Genomic DNA, 18223 nt, shown 5'->3' with positions numbered 1-18223 from the left:
ACTAGGATGATCCGAGGAATGGAAAACCTGTCTTATGAAAGGAAACTCAAAGAGCTTGGCTTGTTTAGCCTAACCAAAAGAAGGCTGAAGGGAGATATGATTGCTCTCTATAAATATATCAGAGGGATAAATATCAGGGAGGGAGAGGAATTATTTAAGCTTAATACCAATGTGGACACAAGAACAAATGGATATAAACTGGACATTAGGAAGTTTAGACTTGAAATTAGACGAAAGTTTCTAACTATTAGAGGAGTGAAGTTCTGGAACAGCCTTCCAAGGGGAGTAGTGGGGGCAAAAGACATATCTGGCTTCAAGACTAAGCTTGATAAGTTTATGGAGGGGATGGTATGATGAGAGAGCCTAATTTTGGCAATTAATTGATCTTTGATTATTAGCAGGTAAATATGCCCAATGGTCTGTGATGGGATGTTAGATAGGGTGGGATCTGAGTTACTACAGAGAATTCTTTCCTGGGTGCTGACTGGTGAGTCTTGACCACATGCTCAGGGTTTAACTGATCTCCATATTTGGGGTCGGGAACAAATTTTCCTCCAGGGTAGATTGGCAGAGGCCCTGGAGGTTTTTCGCCTTCCTCTGCAGCGTGGGGCACGGGTCACTTGCTGGAGGATTCTCTGCACCTTGAGGTCTTTAAACCATGATTTGAGGACTTCAATAACTCAGGCATAGGTTAGGGATTTGTTACAGGAGTGGGTGGGTGAGATTCTGTGGCCTGCATTGTGCAGGAGGTCAGACTAGATGATCATAGTGGTCCCTTCTGACCTTAAAGTCTAAGTCTATGAGTCTATGATGACCCTGAGGTTTCTGAGTGTCTCAGCCAGAAGCCACATCTGTCCCCCACAGGCCTGTGCATCTGTGTCACCTGGACTTTCTCAGGGGTGCAACCTCTCCATTTCCTGCTCCCGCTGCCTCTACCTATAGAGGGGGAGGCATCACCCTGGTTGCACTGATTCAGCCCCACCATGCAGGAGCTAACCTGTGGCTAGCAGACCCAAATGCCAGGCCTCACATGATTCTGAGCGAGGCACATCTGGGCCAAGCCAAGCCACGGCCCCCAGCTTTGGGGCTCCAAGGCAGGTTCCCGGAACCAGGGCTACTGCTGGGCACCTTTCCCAGGGTCATGGGATGCTGGATTCCATCTGCCCTGGACCAGTGCTGCGACCTCAGCAAACCCCTCCCATCACTGTTCAGGGTGCGCCAGGAACTGCCATCAACCCGGCTTCCCATCTGGAACCAATTTGGGTCGCCCGTGTGCAGGACAGAGGAATTCAGACCGGAGGAGATGCAGAGAAGGGCTGTGAGGGCGCTCAGGGCACTGGAGAGCAGGTCTGATTAGAGGAAAAGGAATGTGCTGTGTTGGATTAGCCTAAAACACAGGCGGTGATGGGGTCTGATTACTCTCTATGTTGGTGGTGTGGAGGGTGCAGGGTTTGTGGAATGTCAGTCTATCTTCTATGGGGAGAGGGGGCTGTAGAATTTGGATGATCTCCACCTCAGGAGAAGGGGACCAATTTCCATAGGGACAGGCTGGCTAGAGGAGTCAAGGGAGGGCTAAACTAATAAGCAAAGGGGGGGGGGGTAAAAAGGGAGGAGAACTGAGCTCTCAGGAAGAATCAAGAACAAAATTAATCCAGGAACCCCAATTAAATGAAGAGAAGAAATTCTTGGCTTGCCCCTGCACCAGTGTGAGGAGTCTGGGGAACAAACACGAGGAATTGGAATTGCTCCTCTAGGAACATCAGTTTGGTGTAGCAGGTGTGACTAGGACCTTCTGGGATGATTTCCATGACTGGACGGTTAAAATCCCTGATTACCAGCTGGTCAGGAAGGATCAAGGGAGTCAAAATGGGGAGGGGACGTGCACTCAGTGTCAAAAATGTGAAGTGTCCTAGGCCCCAGCCTAGCGCATTGACCACAAGCCCAACCTTCCCCTGTAGGGGTTAATTCCCTCCTGGCCCTGGTAGATGCAGCAGCTGCTCTGGATTTCACAGCTCAGGTTGATCGCTCAGTACCTGAAACACTTTTTTTTTGTAACTTCATTTTTATTCATTGCTGGCAATGGAGCAGTGAGCGAAATGCAGCAGGCCGCGTGGCAGGGTGGGGCAGGGAAGGTGGGAAGGAGGGATCAGCACCGGGGATTGACCTGCAATCAGTTCAGTGCAGCCTTCTCTGCGTTTCTTTCCCACTGGCCTCACCAGCGCTGGGAACAGGTGTGTTTGGAATGGCGGTGGCCAGCCCGATGAACTAACACGTGGGATAGGTCCAGTGAGGACAGGTCAGGGTGCAATTTTCACAGGCTTTAGCAGGTCAGGTAACAATGAAGATCCCTCAATAAATGGTCACTCGACCAGCTGACTTGGGGAGAGCTACAAACCACCGGGTCTGCCCCAGGGTTCACCGTGTCTGTTACCCCAGGTGAAATAAACCAGCTGTTTCCCTAGTGAAGACGCAGCCTGAGGATCTGCATTGGGATTGCCAAGGGAGCCGATGGAACTGGTCTTCAACCTGGTTCCTAACTCCCCTAGGCTCTGTGCCTTGATGCTCATGGGCTGGGCACAGCCTGAGTGCAGCGATGGCTGGGGGGGGGGTATCTTGGGGAGAGGGGGGCTCAGCCAATCTGCAAAACAGGCCCTACATCTGGGCATCAGCAAAGCACAGAAGCGACGCAGCTCCGGCCCCTGCAGCTATTCCCGGCTTGGCTCAGGGCTGCAGCCTCTTCATCGTCTCCCGTATCCAGGGGATGAAGGTGGAGACTTTCGTGTACACCCCAGGAGGGGCGCGAAGCCCCCAGGAGACGATGCCCTGGGCTGTTTTCCCGCACACTAGGGGGCCTCCAGAATCACCCTGTGAAATAAAACAAACCACAGATGGAGAACAGCTCAGTGAGTCATTCCCACTGATGCACAGCTCAGTGACAGCCCCCTATGTCGAATTGGTCTCTGCTTCGCTCCCCCAAGGCCCAGCTGGTATCAGTTCCCCTACCCCTACCCCTAGAGCTGGTCTCTGCTTCCCTTAGGAGAAAACCAGATATTTTTCCATTCATTTGTACAGCACCAAGCACAGTGGGGCTAGATCGCTGACCACCACTCGTAGGCCGGACTGCAACACCAACAGCCTCATTAATAATATCAAAGATGCTTGAAGACAGGAGGAGAATCACCTTCCAAGAGTCTTTGCGCGTCTTTGGATCCCCCACACACATCATGGTGGAGGCATTATAGAGCTGGTATTTCATGTTAGGATTCCTCAGACATGTGGCATCTGGCATCACCACCACATCCACCTCCTGGAGCTTGTCTGGTTTCAATTTACTTTCTGTGCTAGTGCCGCCCCAGCCGGCGACGCTGCACATGGCCCCTGGCTTTACTGTCTCGCTGGCACTGGGCAGGGCGATGGTATCCACCCATCTGTTCAGCTTCGCTCTGTCTGCCAGCTGAGACACAAGAACGATGAAGATCAATGTGAGGGTCGCACTCAAGGACACAGCAACACACCCCAATACCCAGAAACACACAAAGCAATGAGTGCAAGGTCACTGGGAATCGGAGGATGGGATAGAGGCGGTACCTGCAGCTGTGTGAGGTAACTGGGGGCGGGGTGATGGGATGGGGGTCTTACCTGCAGCAGCATGATGTCATTGTTCAGGGTTGTCTCGTTGTACTGCGGGTGGGGGATCCTGCGGCGCACGGAGATTTTCTGTTGGCTCTGTTCCCGTTCTCTAATGTTATGGGCTCCCAGCTTGACAGTGATCTCGCTGTGAAAGCCAAGAGCAATATATGGGGCATTAGGGGTGTCAAGGCTCCTTCCCCACTCTGAACTTTAGGGTACAGATGTGGGGGCCTGCATGAAAACTTCTAAGCTTAACTACCAGCTTAGCTCTGGCCCGCTGCCACCACTCACAAAGTAACAATTCCCTTCCCTGGGTAGCCTTGAGAGACTCTTCACCAATTCCCTGGTGAATACAGATCCAAACCCCTTGGATCTTAAAACAAGGAAAAATTAACCACCCCCCCTCCTTTCTCCCACCAACTCTTGGTGGATCAAGATCCAAACCCCTTGGATCTAAAAAACAGGGAAAACCAATCAGGTTCTTAAAAAGAAGGCTTTTAATTAAAGAAAAAGGTAAAAATCATCTCTGTAAAATCAGGATGGAAAATAACTTTACAGGGTAATCAAACTTAAAGAGCCCAGAGGACCCCCCTCTTGCCTTAGGTTCAAAGTTACAGCAAACAGAGAGAAACACTCTAGCAAAAAGTACATTTACAAGGTGAGAAAACAAAGATAAAACTAACACGCCTTGCCTGGCTGTTTACTTACAAGTGTGAAATATGAGAGACTTGTTCAGAAAGATTTGGAGAACCTGGATTGATGTCTGGTCCCTCTCAGTCCCAAGAGCGAACAACCACCAAAACAAAGAGCACAAACAAAAGCCTTCCCCCGCCCAAGATTTGAAAGTATCTTGTCCCCTTATTGGTCCTTTGGGTCAGGTGTCAGCCAGGTTACCTGAGCTTCTTAACCCTTTACAGGTAAACGGATTTTGGAGTCTCTGGCCAGGAGGGATTTTATAGTGTTGTACACAGGAGGGCTGTTACCCTTCCCTTTATAGTTATGACAAGGGGCAGGAGCGTACGTGAGGCTGGGGAGGGGCACATGTGGGTCTGACTCATGAGCAGTGATATGGGGAGGACAGGGCAGCCGGGGATCTCAGTCTGTTAGCTCAGATTCAGTTTTCAGCCTCTGGGCTGGGAAATAGCACAGGGGACTTTTCCTCTCTAGGAGGCGCTGGCTGCAGCACACAGACCCTGCCCAGTGGCGTTGGGTTCTCAGCCTGTGTCTCTACCAGCCCTTTGTGTTGTTCCTCTGAGCTCCTTCACGCCCCACAGTCCTCCTGCCCTCTGGGTCTCAGCTCCTCCCCACCCCCGGCTAGATCCAGACAGGGGTCTATGCCAGCTCCTCCCAACCCAGAGCCCTGCAGAGCTGTCCTGGGCTGTGACTCTCTGCCCTGATCAGGTCAATGGGCCAGACCCCAGCTGGTGTCAATGGCTGTAGCTCCATTGATTTACCCAGAGTTGGATCTGGACCATGGTTTGCAGAGCCCCCTAGAGACACACTGACACCCCCTGACCAGATCATATCCCTGGGTTGTGCTCTCTCAGCCTGTCGCACTAACTGCTGCTTCTCTGGAGCCGACGACGGCACCAGAGCTCCCAGCTCCCCCATCACCCACTAACGCCTGACCTGCCCCGACATTCCCAGCACAGAGGCACTTACTCTCCATTGCAGTGAGCGGCCGTCAGCACGAAGTTCTCTGCCACCAGGAACGCGCCACAGATACAAGTATTCCATCTGCGTTGTATTTTCAGATAGGCCATGTAGGGTCTGGAGTGGGGCTTGGCTTCCTGGCCCCCAATGATCTCACCTGGGGAGAGACCAGGTCCATAGAAAGAGCCCCATCATCTCCCTGGACTGGGCTGGGACCGAGCTCCCCATACGGAAGGGGAATCTCTACACCTCATCCCAGCCCCCGTGATGCTCTTCTTGGGGGATCCCTGTGCCTGGAATTCTGCCACCTCCTCACCTCTCCCCCAGACTGGACACCCCATGGGGCCGGAGGGTAAATCTAAAGCTCTGACCTCTCTGTGTGGACAATCGGTGCCAAACGCACCAGGAGTGGGTCAGTAATCCCACTGCCTGGAGTTAACAGCTTTGGGGGCCGAAGTCACCCCAGATTAGGCCAGGCAGCCCCTGGAAGGGCACAAACAGGTCCCTTGTGGATGCTTCTTCTCCTTCAGCCCACAGTCACCAGCCACGGCTGCTCCCAGACTGACCTGGCAAACATTTTAGGAACGTCATTTTTTCTCAGAAAGCCTCGTCTCAAACCAGTCTGAATTATTGCGGTGAAACTGATTCTTTCCCTCCAGTGTTGGGTGATATTTAGGTGAAAAATTAAAAGTTCCACTTTGGGGTTTTTTTTCCCATGGAAAATAAAAAACGTTTTGTGATCACCTCCGAAGAAGTTTCCACCCAGGTGGGTGGGTGTGTTGGAAAATCTCAGTTTTAACATATTGCTGTTATTTGCATGAGGGTGGCACATAAACCGAGAACCAGGCCCCTATTATGCCAGGGGCTGTGCAGAAATTAACCGAGATCAGGGGCTCCCTTGCTCCAGGCCTTTCGCTGACCCAGACAGCGTCCAGCCACAAGCTTAATTATTCTTCACATTGTACAGATAGGGAAACTGAAGCCCAGAGAGATTGTTTGTAAACCCGCCTAGGGGATTTCAGTGACCATCCTCAATCCATAGAAATCATTGTCCACAGAGATCCTGGGCAGATCTGGGAAGTGCTCACAGATTTCTTGGGTCCCAGCCCAGTGGCCTAGCCCCATGCCCAACCTCCCTGTCTGGGACACGGATTGGCAGTGGGGTCTCAAAGGAGCCTGTGGGGTTTTGGCCACCCAACCCCTTGGGCTGTTGTGAGAGCCCCAGCCACACTCAGGAGAGGATGCAGGGTTCGATACAGGTGCTTGGCCCCAGCAGGAGCAAGGGGGAGACCCTAAATGCTGCCCACAGCTCCCCATATGGGGTGAGGGTCACGCTCCCCATGGGCCCTGATCCCACCTCAAAGTCACCAGCCTGAGACCCAGTGGGAAGGAGAAAGGCCACAGGAAGTAGGACAAGAATCAAGAGCTGCATCGTCAGAGATATCCAGGAATGGCACGGAGCCTCTGCCTTAGCCCCAGGGGTTATATGGACCAAGCATGGGGAGGGCAGGGCCTGGCAACCACAGGACGTGTACCCTGCTGCCCGGAATCTCCCACCCCAGATGGCCCAGGGGTGGAGATGCCAATTGGATAAGCCTCCAGCCACAGCTGTGCCCACATCAGGGTGGGGGGTTCCTCCCTGCTCTAGTGCCCACCCAGACAGGCGGTGGATGTGGTCAACCTTCCCCACTCCCTACTACAGGTGTAAGAAACACCTCTGAGTTTCTCTGAATCTAGATACCCAGAGCCATAGATTTCAAGGCCTAGAGGGACCATTATTACCTTCCAACCTGACCCCCTGGTGGACATCCCAGAGCCAGAACCCACCCTGCAGCTGCTGCCTCCACCACGGTCTTGAGTCAGTTGTTCCCATGGCTCCATGTTTAATGTTTGAATATTAGTCTCAGCCAGACCTTTTCTGACACCAGCTCCTGGCCATTGGGTCTTGTCCTGCCTGGGCCACAGAGGCTGAAGAGACCCTGCTGTCAAAACCCCCGCCCATGGAGTTTCCTACAGAGGGGCCAAGTCCCCTCTTTGCATCCAAAACACTCAGGAGATCACTCTCCTTGAAGCGCTCCCCACCAGCTTGTTCTTGTAGCTCTTTTCAATTTGCCAAAGTTGTGCTAAAGGAGTGGACATTAGAGCTGGACAAAATCTCCAGTCATGGTCCCACAAGGGCGCCTAATCCAGAGGTGACCCCAACTCCTTCCTGCTACTGAATATCCCCTGGTTTATACACCCAAGGATAATATCTGCCTGCTTAGCTCCAGCATTTCACTGAAACCTCTTGTTTGGATGGGTTCCGCCATGCTCCCTTTTAGAGCCCCTGCTCTCCAGGACACAGCTGCCGTCCTGCCAATGTGAATGACATCCCTTGTCCCTCGATGTTTGACCTTGCATTTGGCTGGATTCATGTGCAGGTCTAATTGCACCCAACTAACCAGGTGACCCAGGTAGCTCTGTAGCTTGGAGACGTCCTCCACCCCACCAATCTTTGAGTTCTCTGCAGATTTTGCCAGCAACAATTTACATGAACTTCCAGATCATTCATACAGATACTGAATAACCTGAGGCCCAGAACAGATCTTTGTGGGGCCCACCAGCAACACACCAGTGGATGCTGAATCCCCAGTGAGGATCATATTTTGAGGAGAACCATTTTGGAGCCACATTGACTGTTTAGAGAGATAATTTATCAATATGAATGTTGTGTGGTAGTTGGGCACACTCCCTACGGGAATCCACGTATATATCACAACAGCACAGTCACCTTAATAAACCAGACTTTTAAGGTTGCTCAGAAATGACAGCATGGTCATTGAACATGGACTGTTCTCCATGAACTCACGTTGACTGGCATTAACTCTGTTTCCATCCGTTAGTAGCTGCCTATTGGTAGATCCAATCTCAACCCTTCCATTATTTGGCTCTGGATCCCTCTCTTGGAACTGGTATGTCTGATGGATGAGATGTGGGATCTGTCCATCCAGATATCAGTGTCACAGTCGAACAGAGGTGGGCAAACTACAGCCCAGGGGCCACATCCGGCCCTCCAGACATTTTAATCCGGCCCTCGAGCTCCTGCCGGGAAGTGGGGTCTGGGGCTTGTCCCACTCCGGTGCTCCAGTTGGGGGTGGGATCAGGGTCTTGCACCACTCTGGACGGCTCCCCGGAGCAGCATCCTGACCCCACTCCAGTCCTATGCATAGGGGTAGCCAAGGGGCTCCGCATGCTGCCCTCACCCCAAGGGCCGCCCCTGCAGTTCCCATTGGCCAGGAACCACAGCCAATGGGAGCTGCAGGGAGGATGCCTGTGCACAGCACAGCGTGCAAGCCACCTGGCCGCGCCTCCGCATAGGAGACAGAGGGGGGACAAGCCTTTGTTTCTGGGAGCGGCTTGAGATAAGTGCCACCTGGAGCCTGCCCCCCCGGCCCCCTCCCATGTCCCAACCCTCCTGCCCCATCCCTGATCCCCCTCCTGCCCTCCAAACCCCTCGGTCCCAGCCCGGAGCATCCTCCTGCACCCCAAACTCCCCATCCCCAGCCTAACCCCAGATCCCGCAGCCCCAGCCGGAGCCCTCACACCCACCTGCACCCCAACCACCAATTTCATGAGCATTCATGACCCACCATACAATTTCCATACCCAGATGTGGCCCTCGGGCCAAAAATTTTGCCCACACCTGATCTAAAACAATTCCAGAACCTCTCTAGATTGATTCAAAATCAATATATATGCATGAATACCCAACTCGCGCAATTTAAATTCTTGCTAGATTCACTTCAGTTGATGCTGTTCATTCTAGATCTATCCATACCAATATAGCCACCTGTAGATCCCGTCTAGATTGGTGCACATCCCTGTACATCCATTCTAGACCCATCATTTCACCCTACCAGTGCTGGACCGACCTGCTGTCTGGACCCTGCTGGTAGCTACAGGTGCTTGGAACAGTGACAGCAGCACAGATATGTCCAAGAGGGGAAAGGCCACACGTCTCATTCTGTACCCCTAGAACCAGCCAGTCCCCTCCTATGAGGTTGTATCGTAGCTGGCACCCCCTGTAGGGGAAAGGCCCCACGTCCATTCCCCACTCCCCCAAACCAGCCTGTCCCCCATCCCAGGGCTGCTCTTACTCTCACCAGTGCTGCATAGAGAGGCAAAATGCCTTCCCTGATTTTACAGCCCAGGCTCTGGTCAGTTTTGTCCCAGAGGTGTGTGGGGAGCTCATGGCACTGCTTGTTCACTGTAAGCCCCCCTAGATCCTTTGTGGAGCATCAGTTCTCCAGGACACAGTCCCAGACCTGGGGAGGTGTCCGCGTCCCTGGGGCTGGGAGGGAGAACACTGCATCGGCTGGATTCTCACCGCGGGGGTGTGACAGGGCCCAGCTCACCAAGGGCCCCAGCTTGCTCCCTGCACCTGCCCTGGCTCAGTCAGCATTGACCGCTCTGCCCGGTGCTGTGACACCTGCAGGTCTGATGGCAGCTTGAGCTGGGACCCTAGGGTGACTCTGGTTTCTGGCATCCAACCTGAGACACTGAGCAGATCTGGTACATGGGGGGAGGGATAGCTCAGTGGTTTGAGCGTTGGCCTGCTAAACCCAGGGTTGTGAGTTCAATCCTTGAGAGGGCCACATAGGGATCTGGGGCAAAATGAGTACTTGGTCCTGCTAGTGAAGGCAGGGGCTGGACTCAATGACCTTTCAAGGTCCCTTCCAGTTCTAGGAGATGGGATATCTCCATTTAAAAAAAAAAAAAAAAAAAGACTCTCAGCTGACCAGGACTAGGGTGACCAGCTGTCCCAATATTATCGGGATAGTCCCAATTTTAGGGGACTTATCCCGCGTCACGACCTTACATTGGTCGGGACATCTGGTCACCATATATGAGGGAGACTGCGGCAAGCAGGCGCCGCCAGCACCACTCACCTTCCCGCCCTGGGGCAGCGCGCAGCTGAGCTCCCGGCGCGGCGGTGTCAGCCCACGGGGCCCCCGCCTGCTGGCAGGAGCCTGCACAGCGCAGCCCTGCCCCTGCCCCGGCACACGGAGAGGCAGCGAGGAGGTCTCGCTCTGCTGTGTGCTGCAGCGGGGCGGGGCCTGTAGACTCCGGCAGCAGTCGCCGGGCAGAGAGCCCCCCCGCCCCTGCCCCCCTCCCCTCGACCCGACCCAACCCTAGGAAAGGGCCGGAGGGACCTGCCTGCTGGATGCTTCCTGGGAGCTGTTCCAGGTAAGCACTGCTGGGCTCAGCTGGCCCCCTGGCAGGTCCCTCGGCGGGGGGGGGGGGGCTCCCCTCAGCCCCACTGCCCTCAGCCCCCACCCTGACCCTGTTCCCTCAGCCTCCCCCGCAGTCCCCCCTGTGCCCTGACTCTCAATTCACTGCCCTCAGTCCCCCAACCCTGTTCCCTCTGCCTCCCCCACAGTGTCCCCCCTGTGCCCCGACCCTCAATCCACTGCCCTCAGCAACCCTGACCCTGTTCCCTCTGCCTCCCCCGCAGTGTCCCCCCTGTGCCCCGACCCTCAATCCACTGCCCTCTGTCCCCCTGACCCTGTTCCCTCTGCCTCCCCCACAGTGTCCCCCCTGTGCCCCGACCCTCAATCCACTGCCCTCTGTCCCCCTGACCCTGTTCCCTCTGCCTCCCCTGTAGTGTCCCCCCTGTGTCCCCACCCTCAATCCACTGCCCTCAGCACCCCTGACCCTGTTCCCTCTGCCTCCCCCGCAGTGTCCCCCCTGTGCCCCTCACCCTTAATCCACTGCCCTCAGTCCCCCTGACCCTGTTCCCTCTGCCTCCCCCGCAGTGTCCCCCCTGTGCCCCCCACCCTCAATCCACTGCCCTCAGCCCCCACCCCAACTCTGTTCCCTCTGCCTCCCCCGCAGTCCCCCCTGTACCTCCCACCTTGAACCCACTGCCCTCAGTCCCTGCCCCACCCCAAATCTCTTCTTCAGCCTCTCCCATCATCCCACCCCATCGCTCCCCCTGCTTTCCCACCCCCTCAACTTCCCCCCATTCCAGTCCTGCTCCCCTCTGTCTCATCCCCTCCAGACCCTGTCCCTCTCCCAAATCCCCCAACCCTCCCCAGCCCCGCCCCACTCTACACAGCTCTCTACCCTGTCCCATTCATGCTCCCCTCAGCCCCTACCCTGCTCCCCCCATCCCAGTCCTGTCCCATCCCCCTCAGCCCCCCTGACTCCCCCAGTCCCAGTCCTGCCCCCCCTCAGTTCTTCCACCCTGCTTCCCCGGTCCATCCCCACACACCCACCGACTTCCTCGACCTCCCTCCCCCCAATCCCACTGCCTGGACTCACCCCCATCCCACTCAGGACATGCAGGAAAAAGAAGCAATGGGCTTAAATTGTAGCAAGGGAGATTTAGGTTAGACATTAGGAAAAACTTCCTAACTGTAAAAGTAGTTAAGCACTGGACAAATTACCTAGAGAGGTTATGGAATAGCAGTCATTGGAGTTTTTTAAGCGGTTAGACAAACACCTGTCAAGGATGGTCTAGTGTTGTTATTACTCACTCCTGCCTCAGTGCAGGGGTTTGACTAGATGACCTGTTGATGTCCCTTCCAGTCCTACATTTCTGTGATTCACACTGAATTGCCTTGTGCCACTGTCTAGTAGTAGTGGCACACAGTTCTCTGACATGCAGGTTTATAAAATTGTAGTTAATATACAGTTTAGAGCATAGCAGTTTTAAAGCTCTGCATGTTCAGACCAACTGAGCTGAAAATTGTGATCTATAGCATTCAAAACTATTAAGATGTGGGCTGAAAGAAATAAAATCAGCATGAATTGCTCAACAATATCAATGGAATCAGCATTACGCTGCTATATATTGTAAAACATTACAGTGAAATCTTGCAAGTATTACATAGCACGCCGCCTTGCCCAAGTGGTAACTAAGCATAACATCTTCCTGTTTCAACATTCTTAACTTGTATCCCATAGCTCCTAAAAGTTGTTTTTTTTCAAACACTGAATACTGCTAAGTTATGAGTTTTAACAGGTTTTTTTTTCTTTTAAACCACAGCACTGAATGTTATTCTAAAATTGTTTTCCAAATATTCTTAAACTCCCAGTTTATCCCCCGCTGATGTTCATTGTGAAAAGTATTGCAGGTCTAATAATAATATTTGGTACTTTTGTAATTCACTGTCCAACATGTGTTTTGTGCCCTCCTCTGGTGGATTTTTAGAGGATAACTGTATAGCTACCAGCTAAGGGAGTTATATCTTGAACTCAAGTAGTAGAAGCTCATGCTTCTAAGTCTGGATGGCTCGGGTTCAATCTTTGGTGACTAGCTATGATGGAGGTTGCTACACTTATAATCCCTTTAATCAGAGGTTCTGAATATGCTTTGTTGTAGGCAGAGCTAGCCTATAGTTAAGCAACCAAAAATTTAGAATGGGAAGTGTTGAAATGTTGGGAAGCCTTATAATTTTGCCAGTCTGGAACGAACATCCCATCTGAGGGATGGGGGTGGGGAGAGAGGAGAGTGAGACAGGACCAGGAAACTGGGACAAGGAATCCAGAGCGGTAGTGGGGGGCAGTTGAAATCAGATGAGGAGCTGGGGCGGGTTAGACAGCAATAGGATAGACATAGACTGGAGGGGACGGGGAAGAAGGGTCTTTGACTACTAGAGACCACTCCATTTAGGAGCCTGGAATAGACCCAGGATTCCTGAGTTTCACAGTTCCTCTTCTGTCAGCAGATATCTGTGAAACCCAGTTACAAAAAAAGTGTCTCATCCCCCTATAGAGCTGATCTATCACATATAGGATGACAACCTACTGCCTCTGCCATCACTTACTCCATTAGCTCAAGTGGCAGAAGTCTGCAGTGGATCTAAAGGTTCATCGGCAGGGTTGGAGCCATGCGAGTTTCACGATGATTCCACATGCCAGAATTTCTGGGGCAGTTCAGTTTTGATTTTTACAAAAAAACCTGGGGAAATGCATACAGAAATAAGGTGACCAGATGCCTAAATATTGGAATCTCAAGCAGGAATAGAGAGGTTATTTTATCTCTGTATTTGGCACTGGTGCAACCACTGCTGGAATACTGGAATAAGAAGGATATTGATAAATTGGAGAGTGTTCAGAGAAGAGTCACAAGACTGATTAAAGGATTATAAAACATGCCTTATAGTGATCGACTCAAGGACCTCAATCTATTTAGCTTAACAAAAAGAAGGTTAAGAAGTGACTTGGTTATAGACTGTAAGTATCTACATGGGGAACAAACAGTTAATAATGGGCACTTCAGTCTAGCAGAGAAAGGTAGAGCATGAGCCAACGGTTGGAAGTTGCAGCTAGACAAATTCAGACTGGATATAAGGCATACCTTTTCAATGGTGAGAGTAATTAGCAATTAACAATATACTAAGGGTTATGGTGTTTTTCTAAAAGCTTTTTCTAAAAGCTATCCTCTAGGAATTATTTTGGGAAAGTTCTATGTCTGCTATACAGGCGGTGAGACCAGGTGATCACCAGATCCCTTCTGGCTTTATAATCTCAGAACTAGGTACATCAATTCACATGCAAAATTCTCATTGAATTCAATAGGTGTCCTTGCCCTGTGGCTTGTGGTGCGGGCTGCAGCAGGGGTCGTACAGCCCCTCTCGCAGCTTCCTAGGGCCCCCTCTCGCAGCTTCCTAGGGCCCCCTCTCGCAGCTTCCTAGGGCCCCCTCTCATGGCTCTGTGCACCTGTGTCTGTCATTGTCGTCCTCTCCCCTCCCCCCACCCCGCTCGCCCAATGTGTCCTGATATTTCACTCTTGCGATCTGGTCACCCTAACCAGGACTGCCTTGTGCTGGGCACTGTACGGTGTTTATTAGGTGTATTATGGTAGCGCCTAGAAGACCCAGCCATGGCACAGGACCCCATTGCCGCTGTGCATTACTTGTTAGGTGTATCACAGTAGCACCTAGGTGGACTCCCAGCTATGGCCCAGGACCCCGCCATGCCAGGTGCTGTACAAACGCAAAACACAGCGATGGCCCCTGTCCCCAGTTGCTCACAGTCTATGTATAGGACAGGAGAAAACAAGTGGCTGCAGACAGGCTGATGGGGAAGAACCAGGGGAACAATGAGATGATACTAACAGGAATCGTCTGATGGTGCCATGTCCCAGTCTGAGATGTCTCTTCCCAGAGCATCAGAGCTGCGTCCGGTCTGTGAATCGCTGCTGCACTGGGCTAGGTTTGTGGTGCATTTTCTTGGCCCCCTGCCTGAGAAGCCCCTGATACCGGTAAGTGTCAGTTGGACTGGAGAGGGGGCACACAGAGGCTGTTTGGGATCAGACCTTGACATCTGGGCTGAGATGCCTGATGGAGGGGACTGGCCAGCCTGCTGTTTGTGACCCCTCTGTCCCCAGACAGGTGCAGAGTAGAAGAGGAATGACGTATAAGGGAAACTAAGAATATTGTGGTACCGATTTCTCTTGCAATGGGCCTAAAGTGCACTCCTGTTGGAAGAGAGCTGGCTTAGGTGTCAGTGGTGGGATACTGGAGCCACAGAGCTGACAACGGACACAGTGATTTGCTTTTTCACCTGTGATTTTCCTTGTATTTTTATCAGATCCAGCATGAATTACTCAAACCCAGGGGGTGAATTCCCCACGGGGCCCAAAACCCCTGGTTACACCTGCTAGGTACAAGTTAGCTGGGAGTCCGAGGCTGGGGGCATTCATTCAATTCCCAGGAAGGCACCACTTCATTGTTTTGCAACTTCATTTTTATTCATTGCTGGGTAAGAAGCAGTGAGCGAAATGCACCAGGCCGCGCGGCAGGGCAGAGCAGCAGAGGTTAGAAGGAGATGCTCAGAGCTGTCATTTCAGCTGAAATCAGTTCAGTGCATAATTTCCTAATGTCCCTTCCCATTAACAAACTCCTGCTCTCCTTCTCAGCACTGGGAACAGGTGTCTTTGGAACAGATGCTGGCTATCCCAGGGTAAATAGCATGTGGGAAAGGCCCAGTGAGGACAGGGCAGGCTGCAGTTTTAACAAGAGTAAGCAGGTCAGCTAATGCCGACAGTCACTCGACCTGCTGACATGGGGGAGAGCTCCAAACTGCCAGGTCTGCCCCAGGGTTTGGTCCGTGTCCGTTACCCTGGGGGAAATAAACCAGCTGTTTCCCTAGCAAAGACGCAGCCTAAGGGCCAGGGTTGGGATTGCCAAGGGAGCTGAGGGAGTTGGAATTGAACATGGTTCCTAACTCTCCCTGGCTCCCTGCCTTGATGCTCATGGGTTGGGCACTGCCTGAGAGCAGCGATGTCTGGGGTGAGGGAGATCAGCCTGGGACGCTCAGGCAGTGATCTCAGACTCCTTCATTTCCCTTGACCCCTGGCCCTCAGCTCCCCTCAGCCAGCTGACCCCTCCCAGCTAGATCCAGATGGGTCTATGCCCAGCTCCCCCCTGTCCGGAGCCCTGCAGATTAGGCCTGGGGCTCTGAGCCCCTCCATTCCCCATGTCGGCAATGGGCCAGACCCCAGCTGGTGTCAATGGCCCTAGCCACATTGGGATCAATGGGCCACACTGCAGTTGTTGTCACTGGCCATAGCCACATTGGTTTACCCAGCGTTGGATCTGGACCATGGTTTGCAGAGGCCCCTGGAGACACACAACGCCCCCTGAGCAGATCAGACCCCTGGGCTCTGCTCTCCCAGCCTGTCACACTCACTGCTCCTTCCCTGCAACCTACAACAGTGCCAGAGCTCCCGGCTCCCCCATCACCTGCTAACCCGAATCTGCCCTGATGTCCCCAGCACAGAAGCGCTTACTCCACCAAAACGGAAATCCAAAAAGCAACCAACAATCGAAGTTTAGAGCATAGACATCCTAAGGTTGGCTACCATGGAAAGAGCTATAAACTGTTACAGAACTTCCCAAGAAAAGTTGTTAGAGATGTGAGATGCTCTCCTGGAAGTATCTGATGATCCTATCAAATGCATGGGCCCACCTTAACCCCCCTCTTCCCTACCCACTTTCGCTCCCTGTATCTATCCCTCTCATTTGAATTTTGCTTTTAGACTTTATCTTACTTTAATAATTTTTCTTTAACTAGCTGGATTTTTATAAAGTTTGTAAATTGTGGAATACAATAAGGGATTCATATTCTAACCATGCATACTACAGATAACTAAATGTTTCAAGCCTAGCTGAGGTGAGGTCGCAAATAATTAATATCTTATGAGCTGTTTATGCCTTATGAGAAGTTTATGTATATTTTGCTGTTTGTTTTCTCACTCTCTATGTATCTTTTCAAAATTAATAAAAAGTTACTAGAAAAACAAATTACTTTGGGCGTTTTCAAAGAAAAGTCAAAATTTCCCAGGGAAAAACTTTTCTGACCAACTCTGACATGTCTCAGCCCAGGTGGATGAAGTCAAAGCGAGACAATCGGTGTAAAGACATCAGGGTGGAGGGGACAGGAGTGGGGGAAAGAGCTGGTGACGCTGAAGGACAATGTAGGCAGAAGAACAAATGGAGATAAACCGGGCAGGGATAGATGGAGGTGTAAGTGAGACAGTCTCTAACCATCAGAGGGATGTAGGACTTAGGAATTGCCAGACTGCATGGTTTGTTTTAGCCCTGTGCAAATGCACTTCTTGAGGCACTTCTATGGGTTGAAGGCTGGTTCTCTGAGGTTAACTAGCCACTGGGAAGCTTCCGACACTTCGGCCAGGTTTAAATCAATATCAGGGCAGCCACAGGCAGAGCTGAACCAGTTGAACCACAGATGAGATTTAAAATCAGGATAATTAAAGCAATACAAGTTTGTGTGCAGCTCACATCTGAATGTTTTAACAGACGACTCATGGATGTTAGTTTGACGTCCAAATGAACGAGGCTGTTTTGACAGTCTGGTGCTGTTATTTGCATATGCTACCAATCCAGAAGAAAGCCCCATTGTGCTGGGTGCTGCACAGACCCTCAGGGAAAGTCAGTCCCTTCCCTAAAGGGCTTCAATTTAAAATGACACCACACACATAGGAAGAAGGAGCTAGAACCCAGGAGTCCTGATTGCCTCCGCAAGCTCCACTCTGATCACTAGACACCACTCCCAAGCAGGGGATAGAACCCAGGACTCTTGGCTCCTAGCCCCTACTAAAGATACCCCTGTGCCTCTCTCCTGCTCTCAGTCTCTTTGTGTATCTCTCGGGGGCTTTACCACAGCACCAGCTCCACCACCCAACTCCTTCATCCCCACCTCCAAACTCTTCCCTAGCTGGGTCCTGGGAGCCAGCAATCACCCTGGCAGATGCATCTGACTCTGGGGAAGATCCAAGAATTTGCAAACAGCCCAGAGAGCTCCTGGCTCCACGCCCCAGGATCCCTCATCCCCCCCACACTCACCAGCCCCAGCCCCGGGGGGCAGGAGAAAGGCCACGGGCAGCAGGATCAGGATCAGCATCGTCACCATCTGGGGAAAGTGACAGTGCTCGCGCCTCAGTACTGGGGGATTTATAGAGTCAGCAGGAAACCACAGATCACGTTCGCTCTCCCCTCGTGGGGAGCTGGGACCACACAGGCGCCCTCAGAAACCTCAGCATTTCTCCACTGACACATGGGGGGCATGAGGGAGGGAGCTGGTGGCTGGAAAACAACCTCTCTCTGGAGGAAACCCAGGGGAAAGTCCCTCTGGGATGGGATATCTTCCCCCTCCCCCCAGAACATCTGGGAGCAAGGCCCCCTGGGGCCTGCCTGGAGCCCAGCACACCTGGCGCTGAGCTCATCTGGAGCTCACCCGTCTCCTCTGCTCCAGCAGCTCATCTGGTGGGGAGTGCGGCCAACGCTGAGTCACCGGCTGGCTTGGCTCAGCTCCCTGCTTCCTCTCCAGTGTGCATCTCAGAGCAGTAAGAAGGGGATGGGGGCCCTGCTGTGACTTCCTGTAGCCCAGCCATAGAGCCCACAACAGAAATTCTCCCAGAAGATGGGGA

At 52.5% G+C, this 18223-nt stretch overlaps 1 pseudogene; it reads right to left on the bottom strand.

Moving 5' to 3' along the window:
- Nucleotides 1-2042: 2042 nt before the first annotated feature.
- Nucleotides 2043-17836, bottom strand: LOC101932032 (mast cell protease 1A-like; annotated as a pseudogene).
- Nucleotides 17837-18223: the final 387 nt, after the last annotated feature.

The sequence above is a fragment of the Chrysemys picta genome, chromosome 13 (assembly GCF_011386835.1).
Source record: "Chrysemys picta bellii isolate R12L10 chromosome 13, ASM1138683v2, whole genome shotgun sequence".
Lineage (NCBI taxonomy): Eukaryota > Metazoa > Chordata > Testudines > Emydidae > Chrysemys > Chrysemys picta.
The sequence above is the reverse complement of the archived record's forward strand: the minus strand, read 5'-3'. Positions and strand labels throughout refer to the sequence as shown.